Below are 21,004 nucleotides of genomic sequence, written 5' to 3' on the forward strand. Positions count from 1 at the left end.
ATAAATGTCATTTGATAATATTCAACTAAAGAAGGGGTATGAACTGATTTCAATTGGCTTATATTATTTTGAAAAAAACATTTAAAAAATACTATTTTATTATTCCATTGGTTTGATCAATTCCCACTTTTTTTTATTATTATATTTTTTCTTGAAAACATTCGATTCTTAGTAAAAAACAAATTACGTCACAAAAAGAGTTTTTTTAATTTAGCGTAAATAAACAAGAAACGCCTTCTTTGTGACGTTATTTGTTTATTTACTAAGAATCGAATGTTTTCAAGAAAAAATATAATAATAAAAAAAAGTGGGAATTGATCAAACCAATGGAATAATAAAATAGTATTTTTTAAATGTTTTTTTCAAAATAATATAAGCCAATTGAAATCAGTTCATACCCCTTCTTTAGTTGAATATTATCAAATGACATTTATTAATATCTACTTTTTATCATTGGCTACTTTTTATCGAATGATAGCCAGTGAATTTACAAATTTATCAATTTTTGTCATACCTGTAGCGCCCAAATTAGGGCTCAAATCCAAAATTGGTAAATGACTTTTTCCTTCGTCTTTATGAGCTTATTCTGTAGGCTGACGATCTGCAGTCAATAACAGAACGCCCTGTATATATATATATATATATATATACTTTATATATATATATATATATATATATATATATATATATATATATATCTTAAGATGATTATTATTATAAGTAAATAATTGTTGGTAGATCAAGAAAATTTTTTATTTTACAATCAACGACGATTATCTTAACTTATTTTATTCAAAATGGTGTAGGCGATGGAAAGTTAGTATGATAACTTAGTTTATTGAACAAACTCATGTTATAATCATTTAATTCTATTTTCATAAAATTAGTTTCAATACTCTCTCAAGTTAAGATAGAGACAGCTAAGTGAACATATGAAGATAGTTTTCTAATGTTTCAAAATAATTTTTAAGAATAATTATCTAGTGTATTATTAACGTTAAAAAGAATTTATACTCCGGAATCTTTCATATTTTTTGCTGAAATCGTTTGCTGATGCGAAGATCTATAAGAATAATTTATTAGGTTCTATTTTTCACAATATTCAACTACAAATTGCTTGAGTATTACCAAAAGACTAATTATTGGTACACAATCAGTGACGATTTCCAAAGCAAATACTATAAGTAATTTTAAGGGCTTGTACCTTAACGCCGTTTACTATGGTATCTTCTCTGATCAAACTAATAATAATTTATTTAAGTTTTGGCATGCTTCGCTTGTAGATACTAAGCAAATCTTTTAGAGACAAACAATATATTTTATCAGTGTGCTTTGAAATTGGAAAGATTCAGTGCAACAAAATCTCCTGTTTAAAAAAGTATAATGAGTGTGGATAGCAAAATTTTCTTTAATTAAAAAAATTAATATAATACGCTTTTCTTTCATTCCGGAAAAAGTTATTATCGAAAGTCGTTTAATGCATTAGTGATTCAAGTGAAAATAATTGATTTTCATAAAAATAAAAGTTGATTTCGAACTATTGGATTAATTTCTTTTTTTAGTTTTGTTCGAAGGTAAAATATAGACGGAAAATTTTGGGAGCTACGACATTGAACTTTGACTACTTGATGTAATGTATTTTTCATTCATATACGATGGTTCTAAATTACGAATAAGAAATGCTTATATTCGTAACGTGCGTGAGTTTTATTGGAGGCGTTTCCATGGTAACGATACACTACTTTAATTATAGAATTGTATGAATGCATATATAATTGTATGGATTGCATTTAGGACTTACATTGAAAATTTAATCTTATTGTTCCACAAATTTAAATAAATAATTATGATAATTTACATTTGAAACATAATATTTGTGTAATTTGATTTCTTATTTTCACAATTTTTAATGCATTAAGTTCAATTAATTCGTCTTTTCAATAATTTTAATTTGACATTTTCTATAACATTAACATGTAAAGAATTGCAAATTAGTCATAGCAGCCTTCTTTGTCGCCAAAATTTTCACTGGAAGCGCTGGCATCGATTTTATTGTCTACCATGACTACGCACACAACGAATACAGATATTTCAACTAAATAATAGCTTTACAATTCTTTTTACTTTTAATAGTAAAAGTTAACAAAGTTAGTGAAGTATGCAAAAAAACATACAAATATTAACATGCATATCGAACGGTATAGGTATGGTTTAAGGGTGTGGTGCGATACTCAAGTAAAGAGTATATTCTGTTTCTTTTATATTTGTTACATTTATTATCATATCAGTATCGTATTATCAGAAGTGGGAGTCCTTGTGTACTTAACTTATGCACCATCATGCTATCATGTTATTATTACTACAAAAGGCAATTATTTAAATTTACTCATTTTATATTCGTTATTATTATAATATTTATTGCTATTGTCTCTAGTTGTTACATGACTTTACATACAAGATGCAAAGACACTACGCTCAATTTTTATTAAAGATTATATTTTTATGTATAATAAAGACATTACCATTATTTTTATTTATGTTTATTTTTAGATCATTGCATAAGTTTTTAAATTTTAATTCTATCAATAGACTTCATCCACACTAGATAATGGTTACAGATGAAAGACAGATTTATTTCAATAGTGCTTCATGGTAATATTTGATCGAATGTTAATGCAGCAGGATAAGAAGGCAGTATCACATAAAAAGGATTCGCAGTCATAGTCCGATATGCATGGCTTGAACCATTTTGAATTAATGTGACACGCACATATGAAAATTTTATAATTTTGTTTATGGCACTTGTGAAAGTAAGAATATTTGTTTGTTTGTTTGTTACGCTTTCACGCAAGAACTACGGAATGGATTTGAATGAAACTGTACAACAATACAGCTCATACAGAATAACATATGCGCCATAATTTATAAAGATATATTTAAAAAAAAATTAAAAAATTAAATTTATTCTGACTTCTCCATCTATTATGATAATTTGAACCATAAATTAAAGACTTCTGTAAAAATTTAAAATAGTACATGTAAAACAATTCATGGCTATTTTTTCTGATATACTCAATGAATTATGATTATTTCACACTTAAAAAATTGAAAACTGTGCATATATTTTATCTGTGTAAAACAATTCCTTCGAATAAAAATGAGATGAGTGAGATCAAGAGAAGTAAAGAGTATAAAACGGTGTATTTGCTTTTAAACTCAGTGAAGCGGGCGGATATCAAGCTAGTATATTATAAATGTGAAAGTATGGATGTTTGTTTGTTTGTTACGTTTTCGAAGAAAAACTACCGAATGGATTTGGATGAAACTGTACAACAATATAGCTCATACATGATAATAACGCATGAGCTATAATTATTTATAAAGATATATTAAAAAAAAAATTAAATTTAATCTGATATTTTACTGCTCCATCTATTATCATCATTTTGAACTATAATTAAAGATTTCTGTAAAAAATTTAAATAGTAAATGAAAAAACAGTTCATAGCCATCTTTTCTGATATACTCAATGATTTATAATTATTTTACAACTAAAAAAATTGAAAACTGTACAAATATTGAGTCTAGCTGTCTAAAATAATTCCTTCGAGAGTTATGGAAGGAGGATAAGTGAGACCTAAAGACGTGGAGGCTATAAAGCGGTAGTTTTTACTTTTAAGCTCAGTGAAACAGGCAGATATCAAGCTAGTACTTTAATATTTCCTGTATCTAAAGAGATATTGCAAATCTTAACAATAATATCTAATTTTCAATTTTAAAATAATGTGACGCGGCTTTTCCATAAGTTTTTCGTCTTCAAAATGATTAAATTATTAACAAAAGCTTTAATCAAATCTCGTAAAAAAGCATCATTTGCCGTTATATCGATTGTTTTTGTTTAGTACGTGATGATTCGGCAGTAATAAATCGCTATTATCAAAAGAAAGAGTTTAGACCATGTCTAAAATAAAAACAAATTCTAATGAATTCATTGTGACATCTTTTGTTGGTAAACTAATGAAAATTGAATGATAAAATTTAAATGCAGCTATTTTAATAAAATTTTTTAAGAGAAAGAAATGCTTCAAAGCACGCTTTGCAATGCTTCATAGTCATTATTTACATCAAAGAGAATATGTACGTAAACATTTTTTTAACCCCAACCAAAGTAAAGGTTTCACTAAAAAAATATGTACTAAGAATAATAAACCAGATTTATCTATTCGTCATAAAATATCTACCCGAATGTTGATAGTATTATGGTTTTGTAGTATCACATCATATCACAGAATACTAAGAATAGTTTTATATAATATTGAATTTTATGTATTATTATTACTACAATATTTCAGGATCATTAACCCGCATTATTATTATTATTATGACTCATAAATATATTTAATCATATGTACCTACGTTTAGATTGTAATATAATCAACTTTTATCCTTTAATTATATTATATATTAAATAAAGATCGAAAATGTATATTAATAATTTTATGATTGTATACGGGGTGTTCCAAACCACCCGTCCAGGCTGATTATTCTGAATAGCTTTCAAAAAAAATTGAAACGAAAAAACACGTATCAAATATTTTTTGAAACTCTATCTAACCATACCAAAAACACCCTCCACCCTCAACCCCTGTTAGGGGTAGGGGGTGTAACTTGAAAAAATCAAATGGAAACCCCTATTTTTTTCTGCAGATTTGGATTCTTCAGAAGAAAAGACAAACATTTTGTCTAAGAAATTTTTCCCGATTTTCAGTAGATCACGCTACAATCGACAAAAATCGTTCTTTTAGATTTGGCATTAGAATTGCAGTTCAAGTGAAGGCGAGAAAAGTTTTTTGAGTCGAGAATAGTTATTTTCAATTTTTGTTTTTTTGAAGAAAAGACTATTCTGTTTTTGTTTTTCATATTTTATTATGATTTAGAAAAATTATTTTTGTAAAAATGTTTTTTTTTATTTTGGAAAGTCTGAAAAAAAATTAAATCTAAAATGATTCATATCTAATTCTTTCTAAGAGCTTTATTTAGCATCCTCCCAATTGTCTAGTGGTTTACCTCAATTACCGCAATTCGACATTTTCGCTTCTCTTTTATTTTCGTTGAATTTCTAACTTTTGTGTTGCTTTTGTTTTGTTTTTGTTTTGGTTCTGTGTGTTTGTGTTTTTATTTTTATTTTTACTGTTTCGTTTTGATTTTTGTCATTGAACGGCGCAATTCTTATGCCAAATCTAAAAGAACGATTTTTGTCGATTGTAGCGCGATCTACCGAAAATCGGGAAAAATTTCTTAGACAAAATGTTTGTCTTTTCTTCTGAAGAATCCAAATCTGCAGAAAAAAATAGGGGTTTCCATTTGATTTTTTCAAGTTACACCCCCTACCCCTAACAGGGGTTGAGGGTGGAGGGTGTTTTTGGTATGGTTAGATAGAGTTTCAAAAAATATTTGATACGTGTTTTTTCGTTTCAATTTTTTTTGAAAGCTATTCAGAATAATCAGCCTGGACGGGTGGTTTGGAACACCCCGTATAATATAAATATAGAAAGGGGGAAATTTTTTTATTAAGTAGTAATTTTATCAATAAACTGCTCATAAAGGACATTGGCAGCCACAAATTTTTTGCGAAAATAAAGAATACGCAAAAATAATTATACAATAGCCCATGCTTGTTTATAGGAACTAACGTGATGATATTACCAAACGCTATGAAAAGTCAGTTGCATAACATAACGGAATTCAAAAATACTAATTCAATTAAACTATAAATTTGAATGGTGGAGGTAATGGGAAAACATTCACTTATTGAGTGATAGTTTTTATTAAAATTTTGAATACAGATTTAAGAAAACTCTCTTAATGAACATTTGAACAAATAAGTACTAAGTTATTTTCATGATAATGTTAAAATTAATCCAAAAGAGTGAGATGCTTTACATCTGTTAAATAGATTAATGTCGATATAGATCATTAACATCAAGTACTTTTTAGTTAACATTGAAGAACTTTTTAGTCCTTTATCAAAGCCGGAATTAGAAAAGTACAAATTGAAGCTATGTTGAGTTTTTTAAAGTTACATTTGTTTAAATGATAAATCTCATTTTTAAAGGGCCAATTATATGGAAATGTTCAAATAATTAATGTGAATAATGAGATTTTTATATTGTGATAATATGTTCTGTTCTTATGAATTTCCTAAAATTTGTTGAAAGTACGAAAATATTCACAACAGTGTGTCTAGCTCATGGGGTTTTCAATTATAATTAAAAACTGGGATTTTCAATTCAAAAAATCATCTAATTTGGAAACTCAATAGATCATTTGACAGATTTAACTTTCTTTTTTTGGAATTTATAGCTCAAAAATTTTTTAACAAAATAATATGCAAGGACTTTTTTGAATGATGTTAAACAAATTTCAGTGAGATGTATATTTTCAGACAAGATTTTAAATCCAGAAGTGTCAATTTTGGAAAGTAAATATCATGGTCTATTATTCTCTAACGTGCACTTTTTATGGCTAATTTTCGAGAAAATTAACAATCTTTCGAGTGGTTTTAGTAAATCTGTTTTAATAAAATTTTAAAATATTTGTATGTTTCTAAACCTCATATCAAATTTAGGCATAACATTTTTCTCTCTTACTTGCAATTCCCAGGAAAAAGTGGTAAGTGAAGTTAAAAGATTTTGAGATTCTCAAATTACAACAAGAACATTTCAACTGAGCTATTGATGTTCCAAATTCGACAATTTCCCCTTAATGAGTATACATTTAACGAACTATGATGGACTTTTTTTAGGGTGTCCAAAACGTTTAGCTTATCATAACTCCTTATTCTAACAATAATCATCATAATATACTTACTGTATGTTTATATATTGTTGTATGTTTATATATGTGGATGTTGTGTTTGTTTAGAGAGAGCTTTTTATGTAATATGTCAGTCAGAATGTCATCTTATACTCAAAGATTGATGATCATTCAAAAGAAAGTCCATTAGTTATATAAAATGTTCCATCATACATATAATATTCAAAAAACATTTCCTAGGAATGAAGAGCATATAGCCTTCTTGCCATTATTAACGCGAAAGATATCATTTTAGTAATAACAGAAAAAAATGCAATTATTTTATCTTTGAAATCGTTCTTTGAAGGAATTCTAAATGGAGACTTTTACATTATCATAAAAAAAGATACTAAAGACTGGTTTAACTTAGTATAGCATATAAAACCAAAAACTCTGGAGCGGTCATATTTTCCCCTTATTTAATGTTTTTTGTAACTATGACGTACGTATACAACGTTGTTGACACGTATATTATACAAAACCAAACATGTTATAAAGCACAGACACTAAAGACAAGTCCACGTATTAAAAAGAAAGTTGTTCACTCTTCTTAAATTTAATAAATTTGTTTTAAGTAATATTTTAGTCTACATGCAATTTATGCGTTATTAGTACTTACTTTGGATTAAGGTAGTACGAGCGCCAAGGCAATTTTAGGGTTGAAATTATTTGTACCTTATATTCAACTTTGATAATGAATTTTGTTATATCTTCATGAATATAGACGAAAAATAAGAATACATTTTTTTCGATATAGAAAGCTAAATATTAAACGATATTTTGAAAGCTACTTTAGATTATTCTTACTTTTCGGCTTATATTGTCAAGTTATAACATAATTCACCATGAAAATTGCAAAAATATATTTTTAAAATTTTTGTCCTCACTACCGAGCTAATACATACTTAACTAGTCGGGCACAACGAGTTTTTTTGTTTTCAATAATTGATTAAGATTTTAACTTGAAATTTAATATTTTTTTTTTAAATTACTACCTAATAATTTGGAGAAATCTATGAAAACATATCATCCATCTACCGTTTTATTATAAGACCAATACAAAATATGCCTATTTTTGAAGCCCTTTATTTATTTAAGTAATCAGGCAACCCCTCTAAAATTATCACAATTGATGTAGACTAAGTCCAACTTCATATTAATAAAACTTCCTTAACCTAAATTATTATAGACTTAAATAATTTTTTTGCATGATATGTCTGAAATTTGTAGGACTATTTCGAACACATTTTAAGACTAGGGAAAAACCCTATCGGTAAGCATCGTGCATGAATCCCAAATACAGTCAATGAGAAAGATGAAATTTTTTTATGACAATCACATAGCTTCTCTATGCCTAATAGATGCTTATTAGTAAAACATCTCTCATGATATATTAAACATAATAAACTTTCGTTCGTAGAGTGAATATTATTCTGATACATACAAAAATAAAATATAATTTTTGATTGGCATTATTATTAATATTTATCAACCATTACCATCACCAAATAAATAACTGCAATATTACCACTTTTATTCCTATTATGGAAAAATATATTAAGGGATGTATGCAAAATATCGAAAGTAGAATTATCTCCCATAAAAAGTTTCTCAATTTCAATTTTCATTCAGATTCACGGATTAAACTTTTGTGAACTCTAGATAATAACTTAATACTTCAAAAAGTTAGCTGTAAAGTTCAAATACGGAGAAAACATATCTGCACCCCTTCTTTGTTCGAGATGATCTTAAATGATTTTGTCATGAATTGTCTTATTGGTATAATATTCGTGATCTTTCTCTAACCGGGCAAACTTTTATCACTTTGCTATAATTTATCAATTTGTTTATTTCTCCAACTACTAAATATCATCGACTTCATTTCTTTATTATTTCCAGAGATGGTAAGTAAACTATCAATAAACAGGAAAATTCTACCTTCAACATGAAAAAAAATCTCTGTTTCAAAAACAGTGAAAATATATGAGTTTGTTTACATTTTATTAAATTGAAATCCGGTTTTAAAGCTGATACTAAAATTATATATATTATTATTATGTGCCGTTTAACGTTTTATATCTCGCACCCAAAACAGTTATACCATCTAACTCCCACTCTAACTCCCTTTCTATATTCATTTTGTATTGTGTACAACCTAGGCTAGCACACATATTTAATATATTATTAACAAAACTGTTTTCAATTCATTAATATTTTATTGTATACATTTTAATTTGTTTATTATGAACAACAACGAAACGGATTATGGATGTGTTCAATATTTAAAGTTTTAAAATTTTAATTAATTTTTGTGGATTAAATAAAAATAATATTAAATATTTATAAAAAAAAAACGGTCTTTTTGTTCAATTAATTGATTATAAAATCAATAATATTTTATTTTTTGTTTATTCATTATTGAGTAATTTAAAGGTAAGAGATATTATTCGCACCGTAGGTTAACATTGACTAAAAAAATACGTTTAAAAGTAATTTGTTTTAGAATTATCACTGAGGTGAGATTGTTTATTTGAAAAAAAGAGGCTTGCGGCAATGTGGCAGGGAACTATGGAAACTTCATTCTTGACCTCATGTATTTATAGTGGAATATCGTAATTAGGGTCGACCTACACCCATCTGTTTACCAAATGAAACTTATATTTATGAAATGTAAAATATTAACAAATATCGCTGTAATGGGTTACCTAAGAAATATGGTCAAGACTAAATTTTAATGAAAGTATCAAAACTTGGAAAGCTTGTGAATTTATCTTTATTTAAATGTGCAAGTCAATGAATTGAATAACAGATGAACGTAATTTCTGTTCTGTTCAGTATGTGCGATAATAGTGAACGAAATATCTTACCTACTACATATTACTTATGGTTTTTACTTTCGAGTAGACCAAAATTCATACAAATATGCAAGTTAGTGAAAAATTTCAAAAAATAGTCACTAAAAGTGGTCATGACCACATTTTTTTAGACAATGCATTACAGGGATATTTATTAACAAGTTATATTTCTAAGAATAACTTTCATTCGGTAAGCAGATGGATAAAATTTTGTGAGACAGGATGGACAAACAATCCAAAATAGACTCACATTGTCTTAAAATTGAAGAATGCTCAATTTAACACATCAATTAAAAAATGACAATAGACTATCACATAGTTCCCGTTTTTGAGATTTGGCATGATATGCGGTTAGAACATTATAATCTTTAGATCAGACAATATTTCATATAGAGTTATACGAAATTAATAAATTGAAAGATAGCGATCAAAATTAATTTGTAATATGTAAAATTTTCATGTTGTTTCAATCACTAGTTTTCATACGGAAGCTTTACAGAAATATCATCATTTAGCGGGTATGAATAAATAACATTTAAGGAAAAAAAAGTATTAAATAGTAGCCTTCTTACGGTGTTTTGATATGAAACAGCTAAACAGAAAGCTTCTTAATTAAGAAAAAAAGAAATGTTCGAATGGGATTCTTTGTTTTTCTTGACTTTTCGTAAGCTTTCACTTGCCAAACAATGGTAGTAAGGTCAACGAAATATTCGATTGATACACCATTAAAATTGTATGAAAGGAAAATTGTGAAAACGAATCAATTGCTAAAGGTATCTGACATAACAAAACAGTCATACATATACACAATACACATACATATATTGGTCGGTCGATGCTAGGCGTCTCGACGCCTGTATGAATAAATGAATTGCGTCCTGATGGCGCCATCTACATACATATACAACAATATAATGATAACGACCGACGGCTTGTCTATTATTATTATTATTATTATTATATTTGGTTCGCTTGTGCTGTGTTGTTGGGTTGTATTCAACATATTTGTCTAATCGTGTCCACGCATGCAATATTCCAATAAGCCTATTTTAATGACTTCCATAATCCATTGTTTTATTATGGTTTGAAATATATAAAGTCTTTGGATTGCAAATTGAGATATGGATTTGCAATAGCTGGTTCAGTAATTTTCTGGTAAAATCGATCGACGTCTATAAAAGTTATATAATGAAGCTTTTGAATCAAACCAACTTTGAATATGAACAGTATCAGTAGCTTACCCAGTACAAGATAAAGAAAAAACTTAAGTTACTATTTTAATAACGATAATGAAATTCTTAATTTAGGAAATGGAAACTATCTATATCTCGAATTTCTATCATAATTCCAATAGATATTTTTGATTATATACATTTTAGACATACTATCGGAAATAACAAATTTGATTCCAGCAATTAATGACGCGTAGCCTAGCCCAAATGGATTTATAGACAGTTAAAATGAATATTTCAATGAAAATTGAAAATCTTTTAGATCAGTACGTACCATGAGAGGTGTACAGTTAGATGTTACAAGGTCTAAATCTATAATTTCGACATTATACTGCTTATTTACTTACTTTTACATTAAATATATACCACTTGTTCGATTGACTAGTTGATATCACGAGTATAACAGAATACATGCGTTAAGCAATGCATCTAAGGTATTATATACATGTGTTGACCGCATGTCAACACATGCGGTCTCCGCAAGCATACAACAGAAGAACTGTTGTATACATAAAAGATATCGAAGCCACGATAGTCACTTTTGCAATTTCATATAACATTTATATTACCTTTTACTTAGATGTATTGGTTAACGCATGTACTCTATCATACACGTGATAGTTATATGCCTAGATGTAACTCAAACTAGTGGTATACTTATCTCTTCCAAATCTCAATAGCAAATTATCGCTGGCTACAATAAATCCTTTACTTACAAGAAAACATGTATAATAAATTCAAGCATACATAATAAGCTGGATTAACACTAAATTTATGTAGTATTCTAGTTTCATATAACTTTTTTTAACGAATTTTCATAGAAGTCGCAAGTGATGTGTTCAAAACAACAATTTATTTATGTAGGCCAAACATAACACACATACAAACACTCCAACACAACTTGATTAACTTCACCCAGCAATCTTCATTCTTGATTTTTTTTCATTCCGTTGTTTAATATATTTGTTAGTTCTCATTTTGTAGTCCCAACCCTTGTATGCAATATTTATCAAGTTGACAATATTAAAAATTTATTTATGTCAAATGATCGTTCGTTCAACGATAAAATAATTACTTGCTAAAATTGTAATGAAAATTAATTGGATATCATTATTTATTACAACAGAGGTATTATTGATTGGTGTGAGGTAAAAAATATATTCTTAAAATAATATATATTTTAGGTCAATTTCAATACATATATAACCTATAATTAATGACATATATATCAGTAATCAGTCAGTTGGTGTTATCTTTTGGTGTCGTTCATGTATTAAGAAACTATACATTACCATTTGCTTCCTGTTACTTTAGTTTCCGGTTTACAAATAAATAATTCATAACATAATTGATATATTAGCGGTTGAGAATTTATTTTGGCTTATAGATATGTATAAATGAATTAATAATGTGGATTAAACAGAACTTTTGAATAATAAACAGAGAAAAAGATGTTCCCAGTGCCGTAAGCATATGAAGACTGATTAATCCGCTAAAAATTTTTATCAGACTTCATTATTATGCTTAGCCTACAAACTGATTCCTATAAAAAAAATTCTAAAATATTCTTACAGGAAGACTATCGAATAACAAAAGGGAAAATTATTTTGTCCCATACTTGATAAAACAAGTTTTCATTTTATCGAGTTCCAAATAATTTTTGCAATTGTAATTTATTATCTTTATATTAGAAAAGCAACCGCTATTCCACAATTTTGGAAATACCCATTTCGTAGAGAGTAATTAAGAAAAGCATAATATTAAGTCACACAAATATTTCTAAAGATATAGTCTATGTAGTATGGGCATCAGGCGCATACTGGTTGGCGATACCCACAATACTTCTGATGAATAGTCCTATTCAATACTGCAATATTATTTATGTTAACATAGATATTTTAGTACCTGGCTCTATACCACACCAGCATTGTAGTAAACGCCATACATTTCTTAACGTGTATCTAGTAATTGTAAAATATCCTACCACGAATTAAAAAATATAGTAAAATAATTTTGTCGTTTAAAAATCTCTTTTTTAATATAAACAATTGTGCGCTTCTATCTCGGTAGAAGCAGAGGTAAGTAGAGTAAATTTTGTTGCACTTTTTATGTTCACTAAATAAATTCTATGATAGAGCACCTGTCAAGGAATAAGGACCTAGGACTTGGGTTTTCAGCGTTTTCGGAATATTTTAATGTAAGATTACAAAAAAATATTGCCATAATGTTTTGCGAATAGTCAATTCAAGATAAAGGGTATGAAAAACTACTCATTCTGAATAGTATCAATTTATAAAATTTTCAGTATCGAATGTACGTACCTACAGTTAGAATTTCACTTTAAGTTACAACAAAGGACGAGCAAATAAATTTTGAGAAGATAAACTCAGGCTGAAAGAAAATTCAACAATTAAAAGATAAAAATAAATAAAATACAAAGTCAATAAGGAAAACATATAGCCTTGAGGTTTGTTGTAAAGGGGTTTGCACTTACTCGACTATAAATCAGTAAAACATAGGCAAACAAGGACGGAAAAATATTATGCACAAGGAAACATAAAGTTTGTGAATGGTTGCGTTTTTGTTATTAAATGTCATTTATGTGTATGTTCCTCTATTCTTGTTTAAACATTATTTAAATAACCTAGTTTTCTTTTCGATATGAAAAACTATAATATAATAGCAAAGAAGAAAAATTATACACGAAGATAAAATATTTTTTTCGAGAACAATATGAGATTATAATATTATTAATTTTTTTTTTAACAAACGTAGTTATTCGGCTCGTGTAAACTCGAATTAAAGCTGAACGGACTAAAATATTTTTCTTTAAGAAACTTAAATAAAAATTTAAAAAGTGAGGAATGAAGCAGCTTAAAGATATAATACAAAGTTTGTACAAAACTGTTAAGAATTAAGGTTTTAAGTTTTGATAATAAATTTCGATATGTTGTACTTTGCTAGACAGGAGATATAGAAAAAATATCGCTTTAGAATTATAAACACAGCATTCAGCTGGTATAAATAACTTTGGGGTCACCATAATCAATAATCAAGGGACACAAGTTCCCGAAAAATCGACTCTGTTGATAATTTTGATAAAAATTTCGATAAAATGATAAATAATGCCGGCATAAAAGATCACCTGAAACCTAGAAGTTTTATGGAAAATTTTACGGCTGTACGGCCGAGTACAGCGTATTCTTAGATAATACTAAAACGGAAAGATTGTAACTTTACAAAAAAAAATTTTAATTTTCGGAAACAATATAAATACATTTGATACTATGAACAAAGCAGATTGCCATCACAGTATCTGGTAGATCTCAGAAAGGAAGGTAACTTTCTTTAAATACTATAAAATCTGTAAAAATTTACAGTATTTAGAATACTGTAAAGAATTAAAGAATAGAAAATTCAAATCAAAAATTCTTTAAGAATAGAAAATTTAGTCGGAAAAAAAATGGAAATAATTATTCGCGAATATAAACAACGAGGGTTGGTACTTTATGTAAAGCCCATATTTTATTCACAAAACTATTATAAACTATAAAAAAAAAACGAAAACCTTAGTTGAGAACGAATAAAAACTTGTTTACAAAATACGGTTTTTTAAACAGCTCAGTTTTTTATTTATAATAATCGACTTCTTTTGCTAAGTGAGGTATCATAGACTCACCCTATATATTGGGATTATATAATTATTTATTTACAGTTGCCACATATATTATGATAATTTTAAAAATAAATTATATTTAAGAAGAATTTATTGGGTTAATTTAAGTTTTTTCACTCGTAAATTCTCGTTCCGTTAAATAAATTTTATATAAAGATCATGTTGCGTTATATACCTATATATTAAGAAAAGGATAAGTGAGTTTTTTTTTTAGATTGAGTGGTAGCGAATTGGTTTGGTGTGAAGAGAAGCAAATTGGTTAGTTTTTTCTTTCTTTTCTTTAATTTATTGCTTTCTTCATTTAAAAAACTTCAGAGATAAAAAAAATACTTCGAATATTTAGGTATTTTCTTTTGTAGTTTGTTTTGTCATTTAAAAATTAATTGAGTTTTATATAACAGAAAATTTTGATAAGTGTGCGGCTGATGCAAATATTTTATTTCCAACAGATAACAACAGTTAGTGTTTTATCCTTAAAGAGAAAGAGTAAAATTGCTTCATTTTCAATTACTTTTTCTATTTGAAAGGTCAAGTTTCAAAAATTCAAAATATTTGAATTATTTAAAAAAAAAATAAAATAAATAAATAAAATATTGTATCAGTTTTAAGCAAAAAAGTATTCTTGTGATTTTTTCAAACTAAAAATGCAATATCCGATTTTAAGAAAAGTGTGTTATTTTTTTTCAATCTCTGAGGGTATTCGTCTAGCTAACACAGCTTCTGCACTGCGCATTTAAATTTAAATTTGAGAGATACGCATAAAAATCGCCGTGTTTAATGCACTCAAAGGGATTCCCAATTATAAAAAATACAATGCACACAAGGTAAAAGCTAATGATATACTTCGATTGAACGGAATTTTATCAAACATTCTAATTAAAACAGTCTTTAAATCAGTCATATTAAAATCGATCCATTTATGTTTCGATCCAGTTACGGCCATAGGTCAAAGGCCAAATTCTTCAAATTCATGTATCCTTCTGCTTTCCGAAAATGGTGGTGTAGTATGTACTCAAATCTTTCTGACTTGCAAAGATAAAATAAATCAGGTAAGTGGGAAAAAATCAATAATCATTATGAAAACGTAAACTTGTGTAGAAACATAATAACTTAAAAATGATATGATATCGTAAATAAGTACTTTTAAGTGTCATATCATAGGTTAACAATGGAGCAAGATAGGCAGTTAGTTAGCACTGATGATGGCTTGTTGTGCAATGGGTAGGTAGGTTTTTTATGCTCCGTATTTTACGATACATATATTAACAGCATTTTTTTTGTACGTATTTTTTTTATTTTTAAATAATGATTTTTTTATACCAGCTAGTGACCAAAAACGTAAGTGAGGATATAATCACGATTAAACCACATCGAAATTCATTCATTTTTTGGGTCACCATGCCACAGATAGATATATTTATTAACTAGCTTTCTTTTCATTTTTATGCCTGTTTGGTAAATATTGTATTTGAAAATTAAAATATTTTCCGATAAGCCAGATAGCTGGAAATCGCATGCCATAATATTATGATAATATTATTGGATTGTGTGTTTCTTTCCATCGCTTCCACCATATTTTGTATATACACACGTTTTTAAAAGGTCTTAAAAATATTGAAATAAGTAAATTTTTTAATTGGAATATAGAATGTAATTTACTGAACAGATGTCGAGCATCTTAGGCTTCTTAACATTAAAAAGTTATTATTTTATTACGTTTTGTAAACGTTATACATTGAAAAGTATTTTAAGACCGCTGCCAAACCAAACAGTAGTTAAGATTTTTAAAACTTTGACATTATAAACAAGTAAGGGATATATCTACATGACTAGAAACGCTCTAGATGAACTTAATATAAATGAGCAACTGCAAATATTTACACGGAATTTATCGATGATTTTACAAGTGACTGTTATTATTACATTTAGAGTTAGACTCTGAGCAGACCCTCCAGTTCCTTTATTACATAAGAATTTGTAAACAGACATGAAGTAAATAACGCTTACACTTTTTTTACTTTTTTGTGAAGTGAATAAATATAATAATTCCCAAATCAACAAAGATCATTAATTCAATATATATTTGGAGAGCTAGTACTTACATGGAATGTAGATAAAATGTACTGTATCGAACTTTAATCAATAGGTATATGACCCAATGAGTTACGGTGTGAGTGTACGGATCATTTATACGTGTACGAGGTGTCTTTTTAACTTGGGGTGCGTGAAACTAGAAAAAGAAAGTTGAGCCGAGGAAAATGCTTCAACCGAAAAATATTAATTTCAAAGGCGCACATCCTACACGGGTATTGAATTCAATCTAAGTTTTCCGGTTCAATTCAAACCTCCCCTCTAATACGTGGGAGGAGGTCTCCCTTAGACCCCTGGTAAACAAAAAACGAACACTTTAAATTAATAAGCTATTTTTTACAAAAACACACATATTTTCTTTGAAACATTTTTTTTTTGTAAACTGAATAGTTTAAACAGTAATTGAAAGCAAAAATACCCCATTAGAAACTACAAGTCATAGATTTTTGCGCGTTTCTTCAATCAATTTTCACACAAATGGTCTTCATAGAAATAGCAAACCACTTTTAATGGAAATTTGTTCTCGAAGAGTATCCAGATTTTGCAGAAGGTCTATAAAAAAACTAAACGTTTCGAACTAAAAATATTACCTTGAAATAATTTTGAACAAAAAATGAAAGCCGGGGTCAAGCTTAAAGTCTGCGTAAGACGTCCGCCTATAGACTCAACAGTTTTTGCTCTAAGCCATTTTATCGATAAATCTTATTTTGTGAGGCGTATATGTTAATTTAAAAAAACACTTGTATATACACTTATGGCTGTGCTCAACTGGTTCATTTTTATTGTATTAGAGTGTAGGTACGTACCAATAAGTACTTATAGATGTTTGATACTCTAATAATATAAAATGAATAAAAAAGTTTACCACATAACATTCAAACTCAATGTAGTATTAAATGATCATACAGTGAGAGTCGTGTAAAATATATTTGTTTTTCACTTTTTTTTTCGGTTAATAGTTATTTCGATATCATTTTTTTTTACATTTTGTAAAAATCTGTCTGTTATGAGTGTAATAATTAATTGGTATTATTCGACTTTCCGATTATTAATAAAGCAGATTCATTTTGTAATAATGGTATGAACTGTTCATTATAATTCACAGGTGACACTACTTGCCTTATCAACCGTGTTGTTTGTCTAGAAGGAAAAAATTCAAGATGAAATTTATTGATGAAAAAAGGAGCAATTATTTTGATATTGAAAACTATCTTTTCGAGTTCATCCTAAACGTCTTGGTTCCAAGCGTTTTTCGTTGTGATTACAAACATAATTGTTGACTTTAACTATATTACATGTACTTTTATAGATAATAAAAAAGTATAAAAATAAATTTTCAAAAACTACTTATAATACAACAAACATACTCTACATAGTAACACAAAATATAAACTACAAACTAACTAATGAAATATTTTGTTGCGTGTATATTTAGCTATAGCTACCATTTTTTTTTCGTTAAAAAAACAGGAATATTGAAATTTATTACATACTTTTATATTCGATGGTGGTTTTTAGTATCATGATATTGTCCGTACGTTGTTATAAGTATTCGATTTTTGTTTGAAAATGTTTTTATATATAGGCCTTGTTTTTATTATCGTTAATTTATTATACGTATTATGAACAATATAGGGCATATAATATAATATTTTGAATTATTGGTTTTATTCAAGAAAAGCCACTTATTTGTGAATGTTTGAACTTTTTTTATATATAAAATTTTCACTTTTATTCTTTGTTGGTTTTTATGTAGAGTATCCTCTTTGGAATGTCCTTATTTGACCTTGTACGATGCAATGTGGTTTATTGTTATCACGAAAATATTCGAGCATAAAAATTGAACGAAAATAATCATTTGTGAATTCGTGAATCCATTAAGATAGCTGATTTGACTAGGGTTGCAAACTTTTTCGGGAAATTTTCAAAAACGTTGGTTAACAGAAATTTTGAATACAAATCTGATCTTAATATTGAAAAAACTTGTTTTTCCTTTAAATTCAAAGTCAGGTTTCACCGGCGAATACCATTCATTCCCCTGCGAAAGCCATTTTGAATTTTTCCAAAATCTTTTTCCAGGAAAAAGAATAAAAACGTAGAATTAATTAACAAATAGAATTAATTAATTATATCTAAATATTCATATTAGTAGCAATACAATTTCTATTTTGACTATACATTTATTATTGTTAAAAAAAAAACAAATTTTGTTGAATCCATAATAGAACGGGTCATATTAAGCGAGATAAAACTAACTAGTATAAAAATTCATATTTAAAATTAATTAATTAATTTTTTAACTGGACTACTTATAAATAAAATTGTTAGAGTTCGCAGGCATGTAGGGAGTAGTGTGTAGAAAATTTTTTTATTATTTAAAAAATAGAATAAATCAGACTAGTTAGGTAGGCGGGACATAAATCGCCCGAAAAAACCTTTTTGCGAGATGCGATAAAATGATTCGGGACGCTCACGAAAAATTCGAGTCATTTGGCAACCCTGCATGTGACGGATGTGGTTTGAAGGTATAATATATTCATGAATGTTCTTAATGGTTTTTGAGAAATGCATGCTATGTCTCGAAAACCTGCATTAGCCGCAGAATGATGAAATTTTGGATAAGATACACATTTGAGTCGTGGCGTCACTGCTATTTTACTTTCTTTCTTCTGTTCTTAGATATGGATTACGATAAAAGATTTGTCTTTGCACAAGGCAATTATTCACTAAAGTTAGTTTATTTCCCAAACTGATAAAGTAAAATCGTATCGAATCGAAATCGAATCGAGAGTGTACAAAATGGATTTCTTTTTACTCCAAAGATGGTCTGTAGACTTCTTCAGCTTAGGCTGGTAAAGTATCATGCATTAACACATTTAAATAAAGAACATAGAATTATTCCTCCATGTTCATGAATTTTAAGACAACTTTGATTAATTAAGATAACAAATAAAAACAGTTAAGCAATAAAACTAATAAATATACGTATATTTATTCCTTTTATGTATTTAAATAATATTTTTGATTACAGAAAATAACTTAAATATTTGTTGTACATGTGAGTAGAATTCGTTTGATGCTAATCCAATAACTTCCCTTTTACTTTCTCCACTAGAGCAACATTACGAATTCTAAAGCCCCATTAACAATGTTTGCTTTAAAAGGATATTTGCATACTTTAAATAGCTCTGGAGTAATCAAATCACAAAAATTTTATTCCAAAAAGCCTGGATCCTGTTTATGTAATACTGATTATCAAGATAATTGAAAAAAGAAGTAGACAATTTTATAAACAAATATCACAACAACCCTTTATCTCCACTGGACAGCAAGGAGACCCTATAAAAAATGGATTAAAAACAATCCTTGAAGCGGATTGTATATCGTGTCAAAATTTGATTCTTCGATGAAGATCTATTTTCATTTACGTTAATGTCTTATTGATCGGCCATGAAAATAAAAAGTGATAAGAGTTTACAATAAAAACGATAATCAACATTAACGATAATCGACATATTTCAGCAGCAATAAATCGCATTTCTGCTTAATTAATAACCGATTTTGTCTACAGTAACCAAAATAATACAAAAATAATCATGTCAACTAAACTAGAGGGTTACTTAGAGAGACGTGCAAGCTTTGCTAGACTGTGTCGTAACATTCACATTCAGTGTAAACGCTGCCTTCATTAAACGAAATATGTTAGTATATTATAAACTGTTACTTAACATATAGAAACTAATTCCAATCGTTATACGATCAAAGAAATTACACGATCCATTCAAGTCCCATTACACACGATTATCCCTTATTTCATTGCTATAGGGGTTTTCTATGTTCTATATGTATGTGTATCTTAAATCTTTCTCATACTCCTTATTTTAAGCTCAAACGATGGGATAGAAATATCGTTTAACTCCCAATACTGTCTTAGTGAGTATCATTATCTTTGTCAACTATCTGTGATATTTTGGTGGAGTCAATCGATTTAATGATGTATACAAGTGAGATAGAGCAGGTGTTTAACTTTGTTGCTCTTTTCCACTCAATTTTCAATATTCTCCACTTGATAAAGGAAAATGTATTTCATGTAATGCTTGTGCTAGTTGTTGGTAGCTTTAAATGTGTAATTGATATAACTAAATATCTCCAGATATTATTTATTTATCTATCACGATTTATGTTTTGTATATAAATAAATTAAATTTATTAACTGTAAATGTGTTTATTGCTCTTGTCAAATTTCAGTAAATTTTGTATTCAGTATAATTAATGTAAGTATTATTAATAAATTT

At 27.7% G+C, this 21,004-nt stretch overlaps 1 protein-coding gene across 5 annotated transcripts in view; it reads right to left on the reverse strand.

The window, feature by feature from the left end:
* LOC123290726 (muscleblind-like protein 1) overlaps positions 1-21,004 on the reverse strand; it is a 616,529-nt gene that overhangs the window by 81,748 nt on the left and 513,777 nt on the right. The gene's annotated exons all lie outside the window — the stretch shown is intronic.

This window comes from Chrysoperla carnea, chromosome 1 (assembly GCF_905475395.1).
Source record: "Chrysoperla carnea chromosome 1, inChrCarn1.1, whole genome shotgun sequence".
Taxonomy (NCBI): Eukaryota; Metazoa; Arthropoda; class Insecta; order Neuroptera; family Chrysopidae; genus Chrysoperla; species Chrysoperla carnea.